This window comes from Phoca vitulina, unplaced genomic scaffold, assembly GCF_004348235.1.
Source record: "Phoca vitulina isolate PV1807 unplaced genomic scaffold, GSC_HSeal_1.0 scaffold26, whole genome shotgun sequence".
NCBI lineage: Eukaryota > Metazoa > Chordata > Mammalia > Carnivora > Phocidae > Phoca > Phoca vitulina.
The window spans coordinates 24,114,232-24,132,485 of NW_022589729.1; the positions used below are offsets into that span (position 1 = coordinate 24,114,232).

General features: G+C 36.0%; 1 pseudogene; it reads right to left on the reverse strand.

Annotated features, from left to right (window-relative positions):
• Positions 1–3,267: 3,267 nt before the first annotated feature.
• On the reverse strand, positions 3,268–3,850 carry LOC116643479 (annotated as a pseudogene).
• Positions 3,851–18,254: the final 14,404 nt, after the last annotated feature.

Consider the following 18,254-nt stretch of genomic DNA (forward strand, 5'->3'; position numbering starts at 1 on the left):
CAGCAAACCTCAGTTTGTTTCCTGAGATTAAGAATTCCTCATATCAGTGAGATCATATGATACATGTCTTTCTCTGACTGACTTATTTCGCTTAGCATAATACCCTCTAGTTCCATCCACGTCGTGGCAAATGCAAGATTTTGGGTTTTTTGATGGCTGCATAATATTCCATTGTATATATATATATATATACCACATCTTCTTTATCCATTCATCTGTTGATGGACATCTTGGCTCTTTCCATAGTTTGGCTATTGTGGACATTGTTGCTATAAACATCGGGGTGCACGTACCCCTTCGGATCCCTACATTTGTATCTTTGGGGTAAATACCCAGTAGTGCAATTGCTGGGTCACAGTAGCTTTATTTTCAACTTTTTGAGGAACCTCCATATTGAAAGGAAAACAAAGATTTAAGATCCACTGTGATAAACAATAACATTTGTTAATGTTAAGACTCAGCTTTCTGCATTGGTTTTATTTTATACATTATTAATGGTGTTACATGTGCTTTCTTTTATTTCCATTTTCTGGTATATTTTTTTCTGTGCCTTTATTTCTAAGTTCTATTGTTACTTGATTTGTTTCTTGTTAACATCATATAGAGGGATCTCTGTTTTTTTAACAGTGTCTTTTAAATATTTTATCACACTTCTTTTACATATTTTTTCCTATGTTTTCCTATTGCTTTCCATCTCCCTCCCACCCTTTTCTGTCTATCATTACAATAGATTTTTTTCCCATATACCTATACTAGCTATAGTGGTTACCATCAGATTTTGAGTACACCCATTGAAAGTTTACCAACAATTAGATAATATTTATAACCTATTTTGTCTTCATACCCAATTATGCTATAAGCTATCCAACTTGGCCCAAACACCAACTTTACTGAAGTATATTTTCATTTCCCATTTTTGGATATTATAAATAAAGCTGTTACAAATATTCTTATAGAAATCTTTTTGTAGACATATATGTTTTCATTTATCTTGAGAGTAGAATTGCTGGATGTAGGGTAGATGCATGTTTAAATTAATAATAAATTGCCAAACAGTTGCCCAAAATAGCTGTGACATTTAAGTCTCACTAGCAAAATAATCCATGTAATGGTGTTCTAGTTGCTACATACCCTTGTCAAGACTTAGTGTTGTCACTCTACTTTTTCATTGTGATGATGTCCAATTTATCAATTTTTTATTTTAGAGTAATCATTTTGTATCCTAAGAAATCTGTGCTTATTCCAAAGTTATAAAGATTTTCTCCTAAGTTTATTCTCAGAAGTTTTATTTTGGGTTTTTACATTTAGGTCTGTAGTCCATTTCTAGTTAGTTTCTGTGTAAGGCATGAGGTAAGAGGCAAGGTTAATTTATTTTTTTCCTGTGAATTAGCAGTTGCTCTGGCATCATTTGTTGAAAAGATTATCCTTTCCTCCATTGAATTACCTTGACAACTTTGTTGAAAATCAATATATGTGCCAATCTATTTCTGTTCTCTCTAATCTGATCCATTGATGTATGTATTATCCTTATATCAATACCATACAGTCTGGATTACTATAACTTTAAAATAAATCATAAAAGCTTTCAATTAGCAATAATCGCGCCTCGGATAAAGCAAGTAGTGTAAGTCCTCTGAATTAATTCCTTTTCTTTTTCAAAATTATTTTACCTATTTGAGGTTTCTGACACTTCCAGGTAAATTGTAAAATGCTGATTCTGCATTTCAATGGATTCTACCAAAGAAGCCTGGAATTGTATTGAATCTAAGGATTGATTTAGATAAATTATACCTTAATGATATAATCTTCCAATCTCTAACCATGGTATAGTTCACTATTTTTTTAGGGTTTCTTTAATTTCTCTCAGCAATGTTTCATAGTCTTTAGTGTGTAATTCCTATACGTCTTTCTTAATTTATCCTTAAGAATTTTGTTTTTGATCCTATTATACATGGAAATATTTTCTAAGTTTCATTTTCCATTTGTTTTTTGATAAGTTATAAAAAATTTGCTTCTGCTTTTGATCTTATTTGTTATAATCTTGCTAAATTCACTTATTAGTCATAATAGGTATTATACAGATTTCTTAGAATTTTTTACATACATGATCATGCTGTATATGGATAATGAGAGTTTTACTTCCTTCTTTCCAAACTGAAGGCTGCTTCTTTCTCTTGTCCTGCTATTCTGGGGCATCCAGTACAGTGTTGAATAGCAGTGGTGAGGGAAAAAAATTCTTATTTTTCTTAATCTTAGAGTTTTATCTCTAAATATGGATTATCTATAGGTTTTGGTAGACACTCCTTACGAGATTGATGTAATTCCTTTCTATATCTAGTTTACTGAGAGGTTTTGTCTTGAATGGATATTAAATTTTGTTAAATGCCCTTACATCAATTGAAATAGTTATGTGTTTCCCCTTTATTCTGTTAATGTGATGAGTTGCATTATTCATTTATCTATTTCCCCCCTTCTGATAGTGTGATGAAATACATTGATTACTGCTTACAATGACTTACACTGATTTACATTGAATTAATGGGATAAATCCCATTTGGTCCTGATACTATATATGTATCACAGTATTACAAATATTTTATTAAGGATTTATGTGTTTAGGAAGGATGTTGGCCTCTAATTTTCTTCTCTTTTAATGTTTTTCCCTGGTTTTATTATTAAGGTATATGAGTTGAGAATTGTTTCCTTCCCCTCTAGTTTCTGAAAGGGTTGATGAAAGATCTATATAATTTATTGATTAACCATTTGATAAAATTCACCAGTGAATCCACCTAGACCAGGAGTTATCTTGAGGGTTTTGTTGTGAATTCAATTATTTTTCTTAGGTATGAAGCTATGCAGTATTTCTATCTCTTACCATTCAGTTTTGGTAATATGCATCTTTCAAGAAATCCATTTATTTTACCTAAGTTGTTAAATTTATTGGCATAAATTTGTTTATAAGGTCTCTTATCCTTTAAATGTCTATAGGATCTATAGTGATGTCCTCTCTTTTATTCCTGATATGGGTAAATAATATGTATTAGACCACTTGATATTTTTTCCCAGAGCTCATCAGAGCTCTATTCATTCTTTTTTCTGGTTCACTTTTTTCCCCCCTTTTGTGCTTCATTTTTTAAATTAATTAATTAATTAATTAATTTATTTATTTTTGCCCAAACCAGTATAGCTTTTATTGCATCTTTAAAATATCACAAATAAGTCTGAAAAATCATTTGGCATCTTGCTGTTTCTGTAGATGGACAACTCAGATCTTATTCATCAGCCTGCTGAACTGTTCCTTTTTCAGAAACATAGATACCATCCAAAAATTTTCTGATATCCTTGTTTTTAACAGTTGTGGCTTGCTGAATCAAAGCAGCTGAGTTTGATACAAGTTCAATGTCATTTCCTTCAAGAATTAACTCATCTTTTTGGGTTGAGTTACAGAACAAGCAACACCTGGCCTCATCCGAACCGTGCGGATGTATTTCTCACCCAAGAAATTTCGGATTTCAGCAAGAGAACCATTCTCCTCAATAACAACGTTGATGGGGAAGTGAGCATACACAGACCTCATCTTGTAACGGAAGCCCAGTGTAACGCCCTTGATCATGTTCTGTACGCGACTATAGATAGTGCGAACAGTAGCCAGCTCTTTTCTATTTCCCCACCATTTGTCAACTCAGAGCCTCTTCTTTTTCTTTCCAAGAAGATTGAGTTCTACATTGATGTGATTGAAGTCCCTTTGCAGAGTTCCTCTTGGTCCCTTCACAATAACTGTGCGTCCCTTCAGAGTGATGTCAACATTTTCTGGAATGTCAACAGTCTGATTGCTGAGAATGGTCTTCATTCTTGCAGGAGATGCAGCAAAGAGCTGTGCTTCATTTTAGATAATTTCTATTGTAAAATCCTCAAGTTAATTGATCTTTTCTTCTGAAATGTCTAATCTCCTATTAGGCCCATCAGTATATTTTTTATTTTGGATATTACATTTTCTTCAGCACTAGTATTCCATCTGGTTCTTTTTTAATCTTTCATTTTCCTCTTTATTATGGTAATCTTTTCCTTTAAATCCTTGAAAATTATAAAAGTTGTTCAATTCCATTGTATTTGGGCCTGTTTCTAGTGACTGGTTTTTCTCTTGGCTACTTACTTCATATGTCTAGCAGTTCTTATTCAGATGGTTGACATTATGAATGTTATATTTTTGAAGTTTTGGATGTCATTCTTTAAAAGCCTAGATTTTTTTTTCTTTGATTGTTTGTTAGGCAGGTAAGTTACTTGTGGGTCAACCTAGTGTTTTGAGGTTTATTTTTAAACTGCATGAAAAAGGTTCTAGAATGCAAGTTGGTACAGCCACTTTGGAAAACAGTGTGGAGGTTCCTCAAAAAGTTAAAAATAGAGCTACCCTATGACCCAGCAATTGCACTACTGGGTATTTACCCCAAAGATACAGATGTAGTGAAAAGAAGGGGCACATGCACCCCAATGTTAGCCAAACTGTGGAAGGAGCTGGGATGCCCTTTAATAGATGAATGGATAAAGAAGATGTGGTCCATATATACAATGGAATATTACTCAGCCATCAGAAAGGATGAATACCCAACCTTTGCATCAACATGGATGGAACTGGAGGAGATTATGCTAAGTGAAATAAGTCAAACAGAGAAAGACAATTATCATATGGTTTTACTTATTTGTAGAACATAAGGAATAGCATGAGGACATTAGGAGAAGGAAGCAAAAAATGAAGGAGGGAATATCAGAGGGGGAGATGAACCATGAGAGACTATGGACTCTGGGAACGAAACTGAGGGTTTTAGAGGGGAGGGGGGCGGGGGCATGGGTGAGCCCAGTGATGGGTATTGAGGGCACACACTGCATGGAGCACTCGGTGTTATAAGCAAACAATGAATCATGGAACACACCATCAAAAACTAATGATGTAATGTATGGTGACGAACATAACATAATAAAAAAAATATTTTAAAAAAAAAGGTTCTATAGCAGTCTTTAAAGATGGTTTAGTTCTACTAAATTTACCCTTTAGAGTCTCTACTGAATGCCCTGGGGTTTGAATAAGTAATCTTTACTCTGGTCAGAATTCAAACAATTCTCAGTCCTGTTTCAGGTCTGGAAATCATTTAGCTGCAACTCCCAATAGTTGTTTCTTCCTTGGTAGTTTTTGTTTAACTTCATGGAATCTTCCTACCCAAGCTCAGCTTAGTATTGAGCCAAAGAATCAAGGGCTCCTCTATTGCAGATTTCTGGATGACTCCTCCATTCCTTCCTCCCTTTAACCCCCCTCCCTCCCTCCCTTCCTCCCCACCATCCTCCTCCTCTCCCTTCTTCTTTTCTTTATTGCCTTTCTGGTTCTTTGCCTTTTAAATTCCAACCATGTTGGCTCCCCCAAATCTTTATTTCTGTGTTCTCTGTATATGAGACATGCTCTGCTTGGGTTATATTTTCATGCACTGCAGTCTGGCAAGTGCCTCCAGCTAGAAAGCTAGGGCAGTATTAGGGCTATGTTCCCCTTGCCTTCCTTAGTAATCACAGACTTGTATTGCTTGTTGTTCAATGCCTGCTAACGACTGTTTCATATTTAGTGCAGTTTTTTAATCATTTCCTATCAGGCAAATCTGATAACAGTTAATTCACCATGACTATTGGTAAAAGTTAAAATTATCTTTTAAAAAAATATATACTTTTAATGATACCTATTGTATAGGAAACAAAAGAGCTTACAAAACTATATATTCATTTGGATAACAATTTATTAATAAATTCATATAAAGGAGACAAGTGTATATATTAAAACTTGTTGTAGGGATTGGTAGTGAAATTTTTGTCATCTTTAGCTTATAGGTTAATAAGCTATTACAAAGTTAAACATTTAGGTATTCAATAGACTTAAAACAATAAAGGATGCAGGAGTATATGCTATAGTTATCTAAGATTGTATAACTGGGCACAGAATTAAGTTTTCTGTTGTTAAGACAAAATTGGAAACACACTTCCTAGTAGAATAAGTATGCATTTATATATTTATAGAGGCAAACTTTTGGCAGGGTATTTATCATAAACAGGATATTACTGTGTGAAAATGCACTCATATATATCTTTATAACAAATTAAATGACTCACTTGTAAATTAACAGGATCAATTTAACACATTCATGTGTAAATGTCACTGAAAGAGTACTTCTAAGTAAGTTAAACATCTGCAATATTACTTGTAGTAATACTTTGCTGAGTAAACCTTATCCTCAAATACCACAAAACAGTAAGCTTTAACTCAGCTCAGGTCAAAATAAGACAAATTCTAATCAATTTATTCAGAATAAATGAGGTTTTATTAAAGGGTAGTAGGGATTTGGATTTTTGGCATACACTTAATTCTCTTTGTAAATCCCTCATGTAGCTTCCACAGTAACCTTGGCAATGTTGGGCAAAGATGGGCAAAGGTAGCCTTTGCGCCAACCCCAGTTTTACTCTATCAGCATTTCTACTTCATCAAGAATGCCAAAGAATTTAGTCCTCAGAAGGAGGCCGTAATTAGAATGGAGTGTCTATCTTATCTCAAAATGCAATGAGGACTAATCCTGTTATTCTCTTCATCCAAAGTTATTTAAATCTTCACAAGAAGTCTAAGATTCATTCTCAAAACCTCCTAAATCCCCGAACCCCTCCATTGTATCTATGAAACACATTACTTTTCATGAGTAAAATCCCTATATCCTCACTTTCTTATGAAAGTAACATTACCTTCTTCCACTAACGCTTGGATGCTTCCTGAGAACACTGATTCTACAGAAATTCTTCCTTTCACACTCACATACTGGTGATCCTGGGGGGAAGAAAGTTAGTGTTCTTGTTCTTAATTGCTGCTTCCAGAAGGTTGCTTCTTCCTTCCTTATAACATGCCCAGATGCTTTGAATTTCAATCATCTATTACAGCCACAGCTGACACATATAATTGTACAAGGACAAAAGTGTACCTACACAATAATTTCTAATCTAAAGGGTTCATGGAGTTCTTCTTAAGTCATGACACCTGGCTCAGGGATGCATCTTTGTCAAGGATGAGACTCCTTTTTTAAAGATGTTCAAATGAATCATTCACTTCCTAGTTGACCTGTGCAGCAGTGTCTCCCCAGAGGAGGGGATGCTTGGGTTTTATTTATTTATTTTTTCCTAATTTGCTTATGGATGTCCTATGGGCTGGTGGTTCTGGCTTGTTGTCCATAGATGTCTGGGTCACTTCCCCTTATTCCTCAAATCTTCTACTATCTGGCTTTTGCTATTCTGTCCAAAACTACTACCACCATAATTTTGGTAATTTTTCAACTTAGCCTTTTCCTTCCATGGTCATTATCCAGACCTACTCATTACCAACAACTGCACTGGTTCCACAAACTCCAAATATCCATCTCTCTGACCTTTACTGCCTATATTTCAAGCTCATTCATTTCAGTTTCCAAACTCTAGAAATATTTATCTCTGCTGGGGTTTACAATCCATTGGCCATTTTCCACTGTATGTCCTCTCTTCCCTCCTTAACTTGGCTTAGACTTCGTGATCCATCACAGAAATCACTCCTTAGTATATATTTTCAATTCTCTTACTAGTGTTTCTCTTTGCCCTACTTTCTGGTCAAAACTCCATCTCTGGCTAAAATCCAGCTCTCCACTTATTCTACACTTTCACCCAAACAATTGAATATGATTGAAGAAAAACAAGCTCTAAGGCTGATTAGTCTCACTTTTTTTTTTTTAAATTTTATTTATTTATTTGAGAGAGAGCGGCAGGCAGAGGGAGAAGCAGGCTCCCTCTGGGACTTGATGTGGGACTCAATCCCAGGACCCTGGGATCATGACCTGAGCCGAAGGAAGACACTTAACGACTGAGCCACCCAGGTGTCCCTGATTAGTCTCACTTTAAAATTATGACCACAAACCTTTCAGAGGCCTTAGTGCTAACAGCAACCCTACTAAATTTTCTTAGTCCAGAGATTCCCACCCCTCTTCAAGGTGACTCACATCATCCCCAGCCTAACAATACCTCATCATACTTCCACATGCTCGGCTTCTTCACTGAAGAAATAGGAACAATTTGATAAAAATTCATACATGTTCCTACCAATAAACACATAAATCATGTATAGCATGTCTTTCCACTAGTAACAATGCCCTACTCAGATCCAACTTTACTGCTTGTGTACTAGATCTTATCCCTTCATCAAACAAAGAGCTTCACAGTTACACTTACCTCCATTTATCCTATATTATACATTTTCCCCAATATACTGGATAATTCTCATAAGAACACAGAACTATATCTTATTTTTAAGTCTCTCCTGTACCATGAGGCTGGGTGGAGAGTACACAGGATATCTGTAATACCTTTGCAACATCTTGTGCATCTACTATCATTTCAAAATTAAAAGTTAAAACTATAATAATCTCTCCCTTTACCCAAATCCATGTCTGTCTGCACCTTATTTCTATTTTTATAGTAAATCTCCTATAAAGAACTGTGTATAATTATGGTTTTCACTATTCCTTCAATTCTCTCTTGAATAAGCAATCAGACTTTAGTCCCCACTATTCTGTTGAAACTGACCATATCCGTGTCTTCAATGGCTGCTTCATTGCCAAATTCAATCCATAATTCTCAGTCCTTACCCTAACCTGCCTTTCAGTAGGATTTGACCCAGCTGACCACACTACCCTACGACTCCTACATATTTTGGCTGGATATCAGAGGTAGAGGATCACCTCTTTTTCTCCCATCTCTTCTTTTTTACTTACTTTGACTAAACATTAGAGTGCCTAGGCTTCACTCCTCCGGTCTATCTCTTTAAATTTTCACTATGTAATCTCACCCATTTCCATGATTTGAAAAGCCATTTATAGGCAGATGACTCCCAGAATCACATCTCTAGTTTCACATTCTCCCCTGTACTGCCAACTCTTATTTTTATCACCCTACTCTATGTCTCCACATGCATGTCAAATAGGCATCTCAAAGTAAACATGTTGATGGGGTTCAGGACAGGTTATCCCAAAATATAGTATGTTGGCATATTAAATATCTTAAGCTGAAGGAAATTAAAATAGCAGAAGTAGGAAGGACACTTTGATCTTCCCTCCTTCACCCTTCTTCCCTGAAACAGATTATAAAACTTCCTTGTGAAAGTTATCCTTGCCATACCTGGGAAGAGAGAAGATGTTCTTATCACCATAGATGGGGAATTGGGGGCCAAGAAATCTGTACAAATAAACCTTATTAAATTAGCCCTTATCTCCCTACTTTTTTTTAACTATTTATTACCCCTAACCCAAACCCATGTCTTGTCAATTCTTCACATGCTATTGTTTCTTTGTCTAAAACATATAAAAGCTTCCTGCACTGGTTACTTTTTCAGGTCTTCATTCTTTTGTGAAGGCTACTGTGTATGTGAAAATTATATATATATATATGTATGTTTTTTTCTTTTTTTTTTTGAAAGAGTGCAAGGGACAGGGGGAGCGGGGAAGAGGGAGAGGGAGAGAGAATCTTAAGCAGACTCCCTGCTGAGTGCACAGCCCAGTTTGGGGCTGGATCTCATGACCCTGAGATCATGACCTGAGCCGAAATCTAGAGTTGGATCCTTAACTGACTAAGCCACCAAGGTGCCCCAAATTTAATAAAATGTGTAAGCTTTTCTCCTGTTAATCTTTTTCAGTTTAATTTTTAGACACAGCCTGGGACCCTAGGAGAGGCAAGGGAAACTTTTTCCTTCCCTACAATGTCCAGAACAAAGCTCTTGATTCCTCTGCTCACAAATAGCTGTGTCCTCAGTATTCCTCCTCTCAGGATATCAGCCAAGCCCCAAATCCTGAGTAATCCTTAATTCAGATCTTTGTCTAATAATCCATATCATTCCATGAGGAAATTCTGGGGGCTACTCCTTCTAAGTACATCCAGAGTCAGTCAACTTCCCGGAGCCTGGGTCTAAGTCCATCAACTCTCAACTTGCGCTATTCTAATAACTTCCTAACCAGCACCGCTGCACTCACCCTTGCTCCTGTAGGGCTTTTCTACTACAGCATTCAGAATGGCACTTTTAAAATTTAAGTTACGTCAATCATGATTTAAGAGCATGTCAATCTTATGTTCTAAAACCCTGTAATCAATTCCCATCATATTCCAAATAAAATCCAAAATCTTTGTCACAGACTAAAAATACCTACATAAAAGACTTTTCAGACCTAATTACCTACCCTCCTCCTCACTTTACCTATATTGCCTCATGCCTGTTCCTTCAACACAGTGGGTATCATTTTACCTCAGTACCTTTGCACTTACAGTTCCCTCTGCATAGAATGGTCCCCCCTCACTTTCAGCCCTAATATCTACATAATTCATTTCCACACATCCTTTAGGTCTTTGCCCAAATATAACCTAATTTGAGGTGGTCAGACCTTTTGGAACTGCTCTCTATAAAAAAGAATAACTTTCCAATGTGTGGTCCACTCTATTTATCTACTTTGTTTTATTGTCTTCAGATTGCTGATCACAGCGTGATGTTCTATACATTTGTTTGTTTACTGTCTTCATCCCCTTTTAGAAGGTAAGCTCAATGGGGATCTTGTCTATTTTGTTCACTGTACTAATTCTAATGCCTATACAGTGCTTAGCATATAGTAGGTGCTCAATAAGTATTTTTGGATGATTGATTGGATAATTGAATTAATGAATAAACTTTAAAGGCCAGCTCTACCAGGATACTGTTTACTCTTACTTGACTCTCCCTCTTTATTCCCCATACTTAACGTTTAATGAACATCCAAATGTTATGCTGAGCATGAGTAATACAAGGTAAAAAAGACATTTAGAAACATAAACTACAGTACAGAAAATAGACATCTGTTGACGTAAATACAACTTGTGATTGGATTCCAACAATGGGGCAAAAGTGTTTGGAAAGTCCAGGGAAAGACAACTCACTTAGCCTGAGGGAGGAAGGATTCAAAATTGAACTAGTGTTTGGCAGACAAAGAATAGTTGATGAAGATGAGTATTGCGTACAGAGAAAGCAGGATATAAAAAAGCATTCTACCTGCCTTGGTTGATAGGGTCTCATAACATTTACTATGGCTGGAAAAATCAAGTAAAATCAATCCTGGAATCTAAGCAGCCAAATATAATTGGATCTTTGGCCAATTTATATTCCTTTTTCTTTCTTACCTTCATCATCCTTTTGCTTGTTATTTATAGATACTGGTTTTCAAGGGATCTGATTCAGAAAAATTGATTTTCAGAGTCAAAAAAGTTCAGGGTCATTTAGAATAAAGACCTGAGAGACATATATATTTAGGATTCTCTTTGCCTCTCAATATCTAAATTATTGATTATATGCTGAAAATAAGGTGTTCTATAAAATAGAAATCTCTCCTGAAATTTTGTTGATATTTCACATGACACAGAGTTGGAATTCAATAATATTTAGTGAAGTATGACAATATTTGAAATATGAACCTAGGTTTTATTCTTGTGTTTCCTTATACTACTTAACCCTTCTCAAATTTGAGTACTCAGGCCATTGAGCTTTCAGTGCTTTAGGTAAGGAGTTTTATAATAAAAAGTGGAGGCAAGAGAGCCATTTCTGCCTTTTCCTGGACATAAACAGAAGACTCAAGGGGACATGAGACCCAAAGAACAGATTCAAAACACATATGAAGAACTCAGAGTAGGGCTTCCTGTCTAGAGACAAATTTCACTTTTCCCAGATTGGAGTGGGAATCTCCTTAGAAGGGAAGCCAGGAGAGCTTAAACTGCTGGGTTTGTGGGAAACACTGCTCTCCCCCGAAAGTGTAAGTCCCACACCCAATGCAGAAATCCTAGATATAAATCCTAGTGTTTCAGAGCCAATAGGAGCAAAAACCTGTGTCTCTGCAGCCTGTTAAAGATGGAACAAGGTCAGTCATACATATGCTCAAGGGTGACCTAGACATCAACAGGGTTTTAATTCCATAGAATTTCTATGGGTAATGTTATCTAGCAGCAATAAAATGATGCCCATGCACTGAGGAAAGACATCAAGGTAGTGAGGGCAAAATCCTGTGAGGCCTTGAGGTTAGGAATGAGGGACAATTCAGCTCAAATTTACATGGCTGATGAAGGACCAGGGGGAATGAGGATATTGCAGTGGATATCATCAATAAACAATCTTGAAACCAAGCTTCAGATCAGACTTCTTCCCCTCCCACAAGCTTTGACCTCATGTTAGAGATCCAGGACCTAAATGAAAACTAAGGGAAATAGGGGTTAAAAATAGAAAAGTAAATTCAATGACAAAAAGGAAGTTTTACTTCTTACACTTTTGAGTGAGTGGGTTAAGAATTGTTTTTGCTACATTTATTATACATGCACACATTGCCATAAGCAAATTTCTAAAAGCTTATAAGGCCTATTTGTTATAAATCCAAAAGTATAATGGTCTCTTATTTCCTTATTGAATACAAGCCATAGTAGGGATTTTCTCAATTTGGCTGATTCGTTATCTTTTTAAACCTCCATTTTCATGTTCTTAGTGGTACCTGAGAAATAATTAATATTCCTGACAAACACACAAGAATGGGTACTGAAATGCAAAGCTGCTCTGAATGTTTTCTTTCTAAATGAGTTTTAGGCATTTACTTTATATAAAAATGGTCTTAGACCTACTGAGAAGGTAGTTCTTAAGTTGCCATCATTTAAAAATTTTTTAAAAATTACCAGGGCTAAGATCCTGGTTAAAGTACAGATTATTGAAGACTGAAGGCATTTGGCTTTAAGAGAAGAATGAATTTGAGTATTTGAAGAGCTTCATAGCATGGACTTCAACATATTATTATTACTAATAATGCTGCCTTTGAATGTTGATCTCTGGGAAGCTATGCACTTGGCAACAGATCAGCAACTTCCATTGAATTGAGATGAATGTCAGTTCCTGACGAGGCAGATCAATTTTCCATGAACACGTCATTAAAGCCAGCTCTATATGCAATATACAACGTCTCGGCAATCAAAGATCTGTGGAGTCCCAAATATGCAAGAGCAGCAGCTGAAATACAATTTACTTCTTGCTAAAGGAAAAGTGATCACCCAGGCACAAAATCTAGTCTGTGGAAAAACAAATGAGCAGAATGGAGCCACTTGAGAGTTTGAGTCACTTGCTTTTAGTGTATTTCTTGGGACTCGGCTACTGTGATTTGTATTCCCCTTGAGATTAACTGTGACAGACTATTGGGGAGATTTGGAAGGTGCCCTCTACGTATTTATGCAAAAAATACGGGAATGTCAAAAAAGTCAAATGATTTTATATGCTTCTTGCGTGTTCTCATATAGTGCCTTAATTTAAAATAGCGTCTACTTCACAGTGTGCAACATATTAACCAGCTGGAATCTCTGGTCCTTGTGGTTGAGAGAAAAGAAGCAGCCACATGAAAATTAGCAAGATAAAAATCTAGCAGGCTACTAATCCAAAAGAGAGTTACCTGGGAATACTTTATCAGAGTGGCTCATTGAGCTCTATTACCAGATGTGAAGCCCCACCAAGAAAATCTACATTGTGCTTTATTGCTACATTTTATATTTCTTCCTGCAGAGGATAAAATTTGTTGGCATGATTCAGTGCACTCATCTCTCTCATTAAAAAAAGGATTTCAAATTAGATCTTATACTTGAACTCTCTAATTCACTGCTATGGGATAACACATAACAAAGTTCCTGGAAAAACGATAAGCTCTAATTTGTTGAATGCTTAACAATGGCCAAATCCTTTGCTAAATATTTGTATGTGTAACTCATTAAGCATCTGAAGTAGATATTATTTCCTGCTTACAGACAAGGAAAATGGGGTTAATATTTCTGGTTCAACAAAACAAAAAGACAATCTACTAAATGCAAGAGAGAATATTTGCAAGTCATATATCTGATAGAGGGCTAATATCCAAAATATATAAAGAATTCATACAACTCAATAGCAGAAAACAATCCAAATAAAAAATGGGCAGAAGATCTGAATAGACATTTTCCAAAAAAAACATACAGATGGCCAAAAGATACATGAAAAGATAATCCACATCATTAATCATCAGGGAAATGCAAATCAAGCCCATAATGAGCTATCACCTCACACCTGTTAGAATGGCTATTTTCAAAGAGACTAGATATTATGAGTGGGGGTGAGGATGTGGAGAAAAGTGAACCCTCATACACTGTTGGTGGGAATATAAATTTGTATAGCCACTATGGGAAACAATATGGAGGCTCCTCAAAAAAATTAATAATAGAACTACCATATGATCCAGCAATTCCACTTCTGGGTATTTATCCAAAGAGAATGAAACAATTTGAAAAGATATCTGCACCCACATGTTTATTGCAGCATTATTTACATACCACAATATGGGAACAACGTAAGTGTCCATTGATGAATGAATGGATAAATAAACTGTGGTATACATATATAATGGAGTATTATTCAGCCATAAAAAAAAAAGAATGAAATCTTGCCATTTACAATAACATGGATGGACCTCCAGGGCATTATACTAAGTGAAAAAGTCAGAAAAATACAAATATTATATGACCTCTCATCTATGTTTATATACGTGTATGACAAATATCATATGATCTCTCCTATAACTGTTTTTATTTCTTTTAGTTTAAATTAATTGAATTAAAGTTATACTTAAAAAAATTAAAAAGCAATGTAGGGAATTGGTGATAATATTTGAAATACATATAATAAAGAACTCATAATCAGACTATTTAAAGGTATCCTACAAATTAATTAGGAAAAAAGGACAACACAATAGCAAACTAGGCATGAAATCTAACAGCGCATTACAAGAGAATGTATCTAAATGGCCAATAAAGTTCTGAAAATAGGCTCACCTCACTAGTAAGCAGAGAAATTCTGATTAAAAAAAAAAAAGTCACTACACTTACCAGAATGACTAAGCTTCAAAGGAACAATAATATAATCCTATAGAGCAATGAGAATCCTCATACACTGCTGGTATAACTGTAAATTGGTACAACCACTTGAAAAATGTGTGGCATTATATATTGAAGTTAAATATATTCATACCCTATAATCCAGCATAATTTCACCCAAGAGAAATGTGCATATGTGTATCAAAAAACAGGAATGTGGCTGTTCATAGCAATAGTGCTGTAAGCGTTAATTTCAGCAGGCCTGGAATTACCCTAATTTGTTGTGCTAAAGTTTCTGTAACACAATGACCCCTGATCAAGGCATGAAACTTAATTATTTACAAAGTATTGCTTTGTAACCAAATGTCTAAGAAGATTTGAGGTAGTTTGTACTCAATTTATTGGCATTGTTTATTGGTAAGAGTGATACTGATGATTCGCACCTCATTTTTTTCAGATTTATTTATTTATTTGAGGGAGCGCACACAGGCGCACACATGCACATGTGGGGGAGAGGCAGAGGGAGAGAATCTCAAACAGACTCCCTGCCAAGCTGAGCATGATGCAAGGCTCAAACTCATTATCCTGAGATCATGACCTGAGCGGAAACCAAGAGTCAGGGGCTTAAACGACTGAGCCACCCAGGCACCCTGATTCACACCTCATTTGATGAGACTATTGGAAGTTGGTTACAAAGCAGAAATATGCCTACCTGACCAACAAATTGTAGAAATTCATGTCTGAGACTCCATTTCATGCTCCTGCTTCTAAAGTGTTCCATCCACAGACTGGTTCTAATCAGAGAGAAAAACTGTGTCCAGTATAATCCTTAACAGAGGGAGGACATTTAGATCCTGAGTCTGGTCTATCAGACCCCTTGCTGTTGTCTGTGATGCATATCCTTACTTTAATGTTTTTGCTGTATTGAATCCTCTTCCTGCAATAAACTATAGACTTGGAAAAGAAAAAAAAAATGTTCCTGGTCACACAGATAAAGAATAATAGCTCTGAGTTTCAAAGGCAGGTCTTCTGGACTCCGAAGTCCTTGTTTGTGCTACTGTGCTATGATCTTTCTTTTCTTACAGACAGAGTAGTAGTAAATATCATGCTTGCTTTAACAGCAGAGCCACTGAGGTTAGGGGGAAATACATACCTTGGGACACAGCATTAGATGAGCTCAGTAGGAAATCAGACAGATGCTCATTTCCCAGGAGCCACACTGCCAGCATTCTCTGCCCAGTAGGTTGAAATCTCTTGTCCAGATTGTTCAGAGGAGCTAATATTATCCCTTGAGGGGGACTCACAAGTTACCAGCTATAGAAGGAATGGAAAACAAATCCATTGAACATTTAAACACAAAACTAATGGAGGGATAGGCATCATGGTTCTCTGTAAAAGGAAATTATGCCTAACTAACCTATGCAAGTTCTCGGAGTAGGTAAATAAACATGTAGAGAAGGAAGAAGCAGTGGCCATAACTGAAGATGGATTTAGGCTTTCAATAATCTTCCCCCAGTGAAAGCTTTTGGGCAATATAATTACCATAAGTTTTGTAGCCTGTTTTACCATGTCTAGGGAACCATAAGAAAGATAGAAAGCCAATGAAGGAAAGAAAGCGATACGTTATATAATGGAGAAATGTAAGCAATATAGTACCCCAAGGATTAATGCTTGGAAAAAGTTTACTTTTAAATTTTTATACATAGTCTTAAGGAATTAAAAATCCACATTCACACACAACAACACATTCTAATTTGAAATACTAAGATAACAATTCTTCAAGGTCATGTGAGTGTGCTAGAAGATGAAAGATGAATTTGAAGTGGTCAAGAATTAAGTAACATATATTCAATCATTCATTGACCATCTACCACTTTTTAGTTTGAGGCCAGACACTAGAAATAAACAAAAGACTCCAGCAACAAATTAATTCATGATCCTTGGTTTGTAAGTGCAACGTTGTGATCTGTAGTGCCAGATAATTTGAATAAAATGGGTAAAACTTCCTTCTTTTAAAGTGTATATAGTGTAGATACAAACAAAAAATTAGAATACAATGTAATAAGTACAAGGTGAGATACACACAGAAAAGGCTTTAGCACAGGGCTTCTGTACCTGAGCATTATAGACATTTTAAATTGTAAGTTGGATCATTTTTAGTTGTGAGGGGCTGTCCTGTGCATTGTAGGATGTTTAGCAACATCCTTGGCCTCTGCCCACTAGATGCCAGTGGCACGACTTCCAGCCAAGTTCTGACAGCCAAAAATTGTCCCCAAATGTTGCTAAATGTCACAGAGCTGGGGTGTAAATTGCTCTTCATTGAGAACCCCCATTGCTTCAACAGTGTGCAAAAGGGGCATTTCAACTCAGCCCTGAGATGGTGGTGGGGAGGGGACAATGCAGGGGAGTTAAGAGGAGGACTGAAGGAAGGTTTTTGGAGATGTCTAAGCATAGTTTCTGAGACTAAGCAGGTAATAGCCAGCTAGAGGCCAGACAGACCAGATCAGAAGGCATTCATGAGGGGCGAAAGAAAAGAATACCATGACTCCTCAGTTTGGAAATTCAATTCATTCTACAACACTGAACATTTATTTAGCACCTACCATATTCCAGGTGCTAAGAATACAAATATTCAAAGGATCTCACCGTCCAGTTTAACAACTCTCAATCTCAACATCCAGTTTAACAACTCTCAATCTCACACACTTGTCTTGTGATATTGTGATCATTTACAGAGTTTATCTCACACCATTTGCTACTTATTTTTTTTTTTAATGTTTGCTATTATCAGTAGGTTATCCTCGAAATGAAATCATTCTCATTCACTAGTATTCTGGTGTTTGTTTTGAGTGATAGATAAAGGGGTAGCATTAAGGGAAGACTAAATTACTAGGCAAAAATTTTGGTTCATCCTCAATTTGCCTTGTTTATCATGCAGCTCAGAGATGGTTGTTATTTAATATTAGTTTTGGTGGACAACAGACTGATATGTGTCATTTAAATTTGGGGAAAGAGAAAATAATTAAAATAGAGTGTGATAAAGTCACCCACATATGTTTGACAGTTTTTATCTCTTCCTTTGGCTTCCTTAGCACTATCTTTCCTGCTTCCTCTTCAGCCATTTTCTTAGTCTCATTTCATCTTTCATTGTTCTGGTCAACATTCAACATATAATTTTTGAGAGACTGCCATGAGGGCCATTATTTTAGGCAATTTTGGTGTTCCTCAGGGATGCTTGCCTCTATTAATCTATATTAGTGGCTTTCAATAATTTGGGGGTGAGA